Here is an 8,411-nt window from a genome sequence, read left to right on the forward strand (position 1 = left end):
AAAATTTTTGAGGGTGTTATTTTGGACAGACTCGTTTCTTTCTGTGATATACACGGTATAATAACAGACAGCCAATACGGTTTTCGGAAAGGGCGTTCGACTGAGCAGGCGTTACTTCTTATCAAGGACGCAATATTAGCTAACATGGAAAATCGAAAATACACGCTTGGACTGTTCTTAGACATTAAGAAAGCCTTTGACTCCATACAGTATGACCTGCTGCTTAATAAGTTGTTCATTTATGGTGTACGTGGAATTGCCCAAGATCTGATTAAGTCATATTTGCAAGACCGTTACCAAACTGTGAATGCTGATGGCACAATGTCTTCAAAATTAATGTTGAAACAGGGTGTCCCACAGGGCTCGATTTTAGGACCGTTCCTCTTCCTTGCATATATAAATGACATTGTTTCGATACCCCATTCACCACAACTCATAATGTATGCAGATGACACTAATATCTTTTTTACGTCTAATAATCTTGCGTCACTTGAAAGCAGCGTTAACGATTACATGCGACACCTGTCAAACTGGCTGAAAAATAACAGGTTACAATTGAATGCCAAAAAAACTACGTACATCATATTTCGCCCTATAAATAAACCGTTATGCACCACTTTTAAAGTTATGTTCAATAACCAGCTCCTTGAAAGGGTTAGAGAGCAAAAATTTCTTGGCGTTTGGTTTCAGGAGGAATTATCATGGAAAGCACACGTTGAACACTTATGGAAAGAATTGGCTCGAACTGTTGGCACCCTGTACAAGTTAACAACATTAATTCCGCTTTGGCTAAAAAAACTCCTTTACCGCTCTTTGTTCCATTCGAAGCTCTGTTATGGATTATTAGTATGGGGAACAACGACGTCCGGCAATTATAGTAAAATAATTGTGCTACAGAAGAAAGTGCTTAGATGTTTTGAAAACTATCACGGAAACTACCAGAGTCTGCCGACATCTCCCCTGTTTTTGAAACACGATATATTAAAAGCAGACCAGCTTTACTATTTTAAGCTGCTACAGTACATACAACAAAATAACCTTTGCAGGCCAGGCGTAGATCACGATTCAGGTGATTCAATACGACAAAAAAAGAGGAGAATGCCGAAAACCAGGACAAATTATGGCAAACACACAACTGAATATCAAACACTTTTTATACTTAATAAATTAAATGGTAAAATAGATTTCACGCGTTCGGTAAGTGCGTTTAAACAGCACATTAAGAATGTATTGCAGTCACTCGGTCTCCACTACAGCAATTGATATTGCCTTCCATTTTTGTTCACGCAATCTAGCTGAAATTTTCTGGTTTGTTTTCTTGCTTTCTTTTTGTGAATGGCGTTAGCGTGCTTAGCGAAATATTATACACGTGTGTATAGTTATTCACTGTGTCATGAGAAATTCATGTATTATTGTTGTAACAATTTGATCAGTTGTAAGCGTTTTTTTTTGTTAATTATTATTATTATTTTTTTGGGTATCGGTTGTATGAACTGCTTTATATTATGATGTGAACTTGCTCGTATATATTTTGGATGTAGTTATTTTCTTGGTGTTCTTTTACTAGACAAGTTGTTCTAGATTTTTTTTTTGTTTTGTGGCAAACATTGCTCTGTACAGATACCCAATTTGTCAATATCTTTTGCGTAAAATGTACACGCAACGTTGTTGAACTGCAGAGGGACAGAGTCCTCGTCAGGCGATTTAGCCTTTAGTCTCCGTCCCTGTAGCACACGATGTATTTTGGTTTCTTCCAATAAAGGATTGATTGATTGATTGAGAGCGCACCTCGCGCCGACCGGCCGGCGTTAACAAACCCAAAAAGAAATGTCGAGAGCTCATGTGTGCGTGCCTCGCCACTACAGTACAGCGCTACCCGGCGCCTGTTGGCCAATCCGAACACACCCATTTTTATTCTGTTATATACTCTTATATCTATAAGGAATATAGCACAAATATACTATGACTGATGTCTCACAATTTATTACCTGTATATTTTGCCACGCCAAACACACCAACTTTTATGCTCTTATATGGTCTTATATCTAGAAGGAAGATAGCACAAATACGCTGTGACTGATTTCTCACGATTCATTACCTGTTGTTGCAACCGTGTCATCCCAGCGCTGACACGAGTTGTTGCGACCGGGAAGGCCGAGCCGAACCGAGCTCTGTCGCCTCCAGCATACGTGTGGTAGCGTGGTTTGATGCGAGCGGCCAGCCGCTGTTGCAGCCGTGAAGAAGTACAGACGCCGTAGGCTAGCGCAACTGTTTACTTCATAGCGAGAGGTGAGCCGAAGCCAAAAAAAAAACAATGTCCCAACAGGCGAGGTAACAGTACAGTACTCGAGCAGAGTGACAACAATGATTCGCTGCTCAAACAGGAATGGGTTACTGCGCTTGGGCGGCTTCTATTTATACCCAAAAGTGGTAACCGCAAATCGCCAACAAGCGGCAACACACCACGAATGTCACAGACACACACAACGCTCTTTCCAGAGTTCGTGAGCATTCAGTAGCACCCGCGAATGTTGAGTCCGAGAGAGGGGAGAGGGAAGGACTCCGCTGCGATCGCGGGACCTCTGTGTCTTTGAAGAGGGTTGAGAGGAGCCCCGCCGGCAGCCGCAAAAGTTTTGAAACGTGCCGAAAGTGAAGCGTCTGACCCGGGCTTGTCGAAACCTGAACGTATGAGTCACCGACACGGTGGCGCCTTGCTCGAAAGGCCCATGTAGTGGCTTTGCCGCACAGCCGAGGAGTTATGCGGGAAAGTACGGCAGCGGGCCGATTCGTAACACTGTATATTCGTGCATAGTAATTGTAACTTGCGTTGCTTCGACGTTGTTCCACGCATCGTTATATTTGCAAGCGGTACCTTTCAATGTACATTCTGATGGTTTTCTGAGAAATGGCGATAGCGTTATTAGGAAAATCTCTATCTCAGTAGTAAGGAATATAATTATTGTACTATTACGGCAGACATTTTCACCCAGTTAGGAATGGTGCAACAAGTACTGAGTAACACTTCATAGAAATCTCTTTTTTTAACCGAAAAGTGGCGCAAAATACGAAGTGAAATATTTAAAAAAATGCAATATGAGGTATAAGTTGGAAGCAGACAGATTTAAGGAAACGTCAAAGCATTTGAAGAGGATGGAAATGCTCCCAAGCAGCCTCAAATCAATCCAGCAAAGAGGGGACGGCAGCTCCTTTCATTGGCACTTGAATTAAACCTGTCTTTAACGTGGAAGGGCAATAGCGGATATCAAAATTTCTTCCAGTGCTGGGTGAGAAAAATGTAACAATTAGAAATATCATTCCTTGCAGAAAGGTGGTTAAATATGGGTCACTTGCTGTGATGTGGTTTCGGAGTTGAAAGGGGAATCGCATAGGTACTAGGGCCAATAAGAGTTGCATAGACTGTGCATAGGTTATTTTCTTCTTCAGTAATTGTGTCACAGGCCTGCAGGGGCAGGAATTTCGCTAAAAATTAGGTGCTTCGATGCAACGGGTTATTATCAATTTGGTTACGTAGTCAACGTGGTTTTATATTCAGTACACTAAACCTCTGGCCCTTGAAGTCTCTTCACACTTCATTGCTTCCCTTAGCCGACTATGCTGTGCATTTTCAGAGAAGAGTCGGAGACTGAAACAGCTCATTGGTAGTGATTCCTGCGGGAAATACGATTCTTTTCACCCGTATTTACCGTGACCTGCAGAGTGCGTCTTTCTTCTCCTGCCATTGTAATGCTACAGACAAATCCCATGCGAAACTTCGCCGCGTCGTCATCAGCGCGAACAAACAGATGCGCTCGTGGAGTTTGGCCAACGGAAAAGTTCAAGGAAAAAGAAGAGATATAGTATTACTGATGCACAGTTAGTAAAGTGTTATAGTAGTATACAATACTAATATGTAGGAAGACTTGCGCAGGAATCATCTCACACGGCAGGAGGACATAGAACCTGAGAAAGGTAATACAGCCTAAAAAGCGTGGCCAGAGTAGATAGGAAAACTTTACTTCTAGGCAACACCAAATTCGTTCTTTTTAGCTAGAAGACAGGCTAACTCTCGCTAAAATAGCCTCAGCAAGGACGAAAGCGCACCCTCCAAACAACTTGCCGAAGGCTGAGCCCTGCTATCTATCACGAGAACGAGAAGCCCATCCGCTTTCGTGAGCCCCGTGGATTGAACAGACGAGCTAGCAACAAGACTGAGGGTTTACTTTTCGAAGAATTTCAGCAGTTGAAGACATGAGGGAGCGTGCCGATTATGATGATTGTCAATGAAAAAACTTCGCAAACAGAGTTTCGGCCTTGCTCCAGCATTCTCCCTCGAAAGTCCTGATAACCGATCCCTTCCTGATTAGAAACGCACCCCCCCCCCCCACCAACACGTTCGCGTGGTCTCGGTCTGCTTAGATACACAGCCCTTGGTTGCTCGGCATGACTTAGGGTAAACCTAAGTCATGCACTGCTTCTTCAATCATACCAGGGTTTTGCAAGCTGTGATGCCATTGATGTGTTTGGAAACATCAAATTCTAAAGCGAATGCGGCATTTGCGAGGCAGCCTCCCTTTATTAGCTGGAATTCTGTTCGCAACAAACTGCACTGTGCAAAACTACAAGTAGCACAGATCATCCGTCCTTCGCTGTTTTACTTTCGAGGTTATTTTGACCAGAACACGATAAGGAGACTAGAACATAGTGCTATGGTCCGACCGCCAGAGGAGAACGAAGGTATGGTGCGGGGTGGGGGAGGGGGGGGGGGGGGTACGCAGCACGGAAGCTCCAATCAGCGACATATTTAAAATACATCACTTCAAACTAACCCACGGTTTCGTTTTCTTTTTGCTTTTCAATATTTAGTTTTTTAGTAGTTATGGCTGCGGTATTACGTATTCTGCGCTCCCAAAAAATACCGGATTAAATTACAGAATGTACTAATTCTTTTGAAGTTAACGCAGAGAGTTATTAACCGTTGAACATGTCCTTACACGAACAATCACCAAAATTTGTTAAGGGTGCAGCCTGTATTAACAAAACATTCTGCGGGGATCAGTGTGAATGTCGTATTCTAATTTAGATAACGAGAAATACCTTGTGCTACCAGGGCCGTCGTGGTTGCCTTGGAATATAACAAACTACAATTTTTTTTGCAAACAAAAACGCTTAACCTACAAATAAAGCAAAATAATGCTTTACAAGAAATGTAAAACATTATTTAGGAATTGCATAAAAAATGTAACAGAAACGCATCTTATATTTTTAGTGTTTGAATGAGCAAAGTGGTGCATTTCTGCAAAAAAATAAATATTTTACATTCTCCGCATTTTTCGTTTTCAGGATACTACAGGTGCAACATTTAAGTTGTGCCAAATCAATCATTTAAGAAATTATACCACGATGGCTATTAGTAAGTAATCTCGTGTGTAATGTGGTACGAACATGTTGATTCACTTGGGCGCATTGTATACAGGCAGTCTCGAAGGCGCGTCACAGCGGTATCTGTCAGCTGCTTTCCCGAGCGGCAGTTGTGATCGGAGAGATTTGGTAACTACGACCGCTGAAAAGCCGATGTTGCATGGGCGAAGCTCCTGAAGCAATGGGTCTGTCCATCTCTTGTGTCTCGTGGTACGTGACCGCCGCATGCCTTCGGCGATTTCGCAAAGTGGGCCGCGTTGCACGCGCAAGAACCGGCTGCAACCGGCAGCGCAAACTCGGCACCGGGAGCGCGAGCTTGTCTGTGTTCGCCAACGGAGGCGCGAGCGCACGTGCACTGCGAGGGATAGATCACGCAAGAGATCACGCCACGAACGCAGGCAGTCGTTCTCGGAGATCGAACGAGACGCAAGGACCTTTGCTCGTTTCCTCTCGTCTTGTTCGGGCACAAGTTCACCCTAAATAAAAGTTCTTTCTTTACAGTTGTGTCCCATCCTACGTGACAAATTGTGGTGGAGGTGCGGGGTAGTCCTCGATGGCGCGGGGTCTTTCACCAGGTCTAGGCCTGGAAGCATTGTCTCCGAAAAAAAAGTTGATTTGTACAATGTACGCACACAGTCTTACGTCTTTCTTAATGATGTAATGGGCGAACTTTCACGGGAGAGTTACGGTTACCGATGATCTCCCCCTCTCGAGCTTCGCTCTACTTATCATCATTCATTCCGTGGATATGGCGTGATTTTTTTAGATGCAGGGCATCTGATTCACTCGCCTTGTCCCTCCGGCATCGTCGTCGTCGTCGTGGTCGGCGTTGTCCACCCCTCCCTTATTCTCCTCGCAGCGCCAGCTTCGCTCTCCGCCGCTCTCCGCCGCTCACCCCCTCTCCTCTCAGATAGCGAACACTCTCTCGCGAGGGGCATTGGATTGGATTCGATTGGATTGGCTTGGATTGGATTGGGTTGGGTTGGCTTGGCTTGACTTAGCTTGGATTGGATTGGATTAAAGTGGATTGTGTTGGAATTGATCATAGCCGCGGTACGTTGCGTCATAGCCGCGGCAGACGCGCTGGGGCCGACGCATGTACAGTACTCTCTCCTCTGCGGTTTCCTCTCCTTTGGGCGCGCTGCGCATATAACCGGTGTGGCCGTTCTCTGGCGAAGCAACATCCATGCTTGGCTCAAACACCTAGAGTCTATGCCGTTTTACAAGTATGCCAACGTCGTCATCGACTGGGACCGGCTTACGCATTCCCCTCAACGATTTGCGCGCTATAAAACGCGGTCCATTCGCCGCTCCGCCTACGCGTCGCATCTACACAGGGGTTTCCGCGAGGGGAGGTGGGAGTTTTTTTTTTCGAGTTCGATCTGCACCTAACATTTCTTCACATTCAAGAGGGTGTTAAATACGTATTTCAAGACGCTGTACACTATATCATTCAGGGGAACACGCTGACCATCCAAACGCGGACGCCCATGTGTATGAACTGCCGCCGGGCTGGGACATCTTGTGCCGAACGCGGCACACATAATAATAAATATTTTTATTTTTTACAACTTTCTTTAAAATGAAAAAGAACAAACTGATTTATCATTGGTGACACAATGGCCGCTGGCGGAAATTTCAACTGTTCTATTATTTTTAAACAAACTCAATTTGAAAGCATTCGTGTGCACAGCAAATCGAGCATTCTTACGGCGTGGTTCCTCCGGGTTCTACTTGGCATGGTACTTGCAATATAGCTGTTGTCTGAAAGACTATTAGCTCATTCAGCGATGATGCAACAAGTTGGGGTATTGGTAAATTGATTGCAAGGAACGAAATAAACAAGTGAAATTGCTGTGCTCTGGGAGTAGGATACGCTTGTGTAGTTTGCGTATTAGAAAGGGTGACCCTAGCAGGTCAGAATGAACTTGGTATGTCTTTTCGATTTATTCTTGAGTTCACACTGTTCCTTCATTACGATGGAGGTTATCTGTAACTAGCATGGCTTTTTTGCTACAATCTGCGTTAGTATTGAAGTTGTTTGCTATTGTGTATTGTATTTTGAAGACTGGGAAGAGCATGGATTACTGTGCCACATTTTTGCATGCACTCTCGTCCGCTATACCGCATCAAACACAGCCGTAAATAATTATATTTATTACATTATAAGAACAGTAAAAGTCAACTGAACAGAAATTGTTCGTTGTTCAAACGTAATTTGAGCTTTTTGGCTAGTGAAATAGCTATTTCCGTGTGCTAAGCCTCGCTCGTGAAGTTACAATGACTGCAAGACTTTAATGTAGTTATCTCGCATACAAAGTTGCGTCGTTTAGAGAGTCACTTAAAACATTCAAAACATTCTGCCGAGACAGCAGGTAGGAAGATGAGGGGGCGTGGTACGCGTTCGACCGGTCCGACTAACTGCCAGCAATAGTGAATCTTTTGTGCGTAGTTTCTCTGCTACACCACTACACTGTATGCCGCAAGTATAAAAATGCATACAAAGCTACACAAGTATTCTTCATAGGTATAACTATATTTACTTATACAAACCGCGTGCCCTTTACGTAACCAAGCAAAACTGTCTGATTAATAATTTTACAACGCCTTTTGCGAGCGGTGTACGTTTACCTGTCATGTGAATTTGACAAACATGTTAAAGATAACTCTATGTATGGGGAGATATTTGGCAGAGCTTATTGGTAGCCAACGCGACCACGTGGGCACTGCGAAGCACGTCTTTTGGGGCCCGCTCCAATCGGGCTCTTTATCGCTGCTGTTTTGGTTGTTTTGTTCCCCTCGTTTGACTTTTGCTTTTGTGTGCTTTTGCGTGCGCGTAAGTATTTATCATAATAAAATATTTAAAATCACATACACTATCTAAGGAATTCATTTAAAGTACAATTTCTGATAACACTCCTGTAGAGATTGCTGGCATCGTTCCATTCCTTGCTAAGCTGGTACTGTGGAAACGCGTATATTGAGAGCTAGCC

Source organism: Haemaphysalis longicornis, unplaced genomic scaffold (genome assembly GCF_048455015.1).
Source record: "Haemaphysalis longicornis isolate Haplotype H1 unplaced genomic scaffold, Haemaphysalis longicornis Haplotype H1 scaffold_13, whole genome shotgun sequence".
NCBI classification, from domain to species: Eukaryota; Metazoa; Arthropoda; class Arachnida; order Ixodida; family Ixodidae; genus Haemaphysalis; species Haemaphysalis longicornis.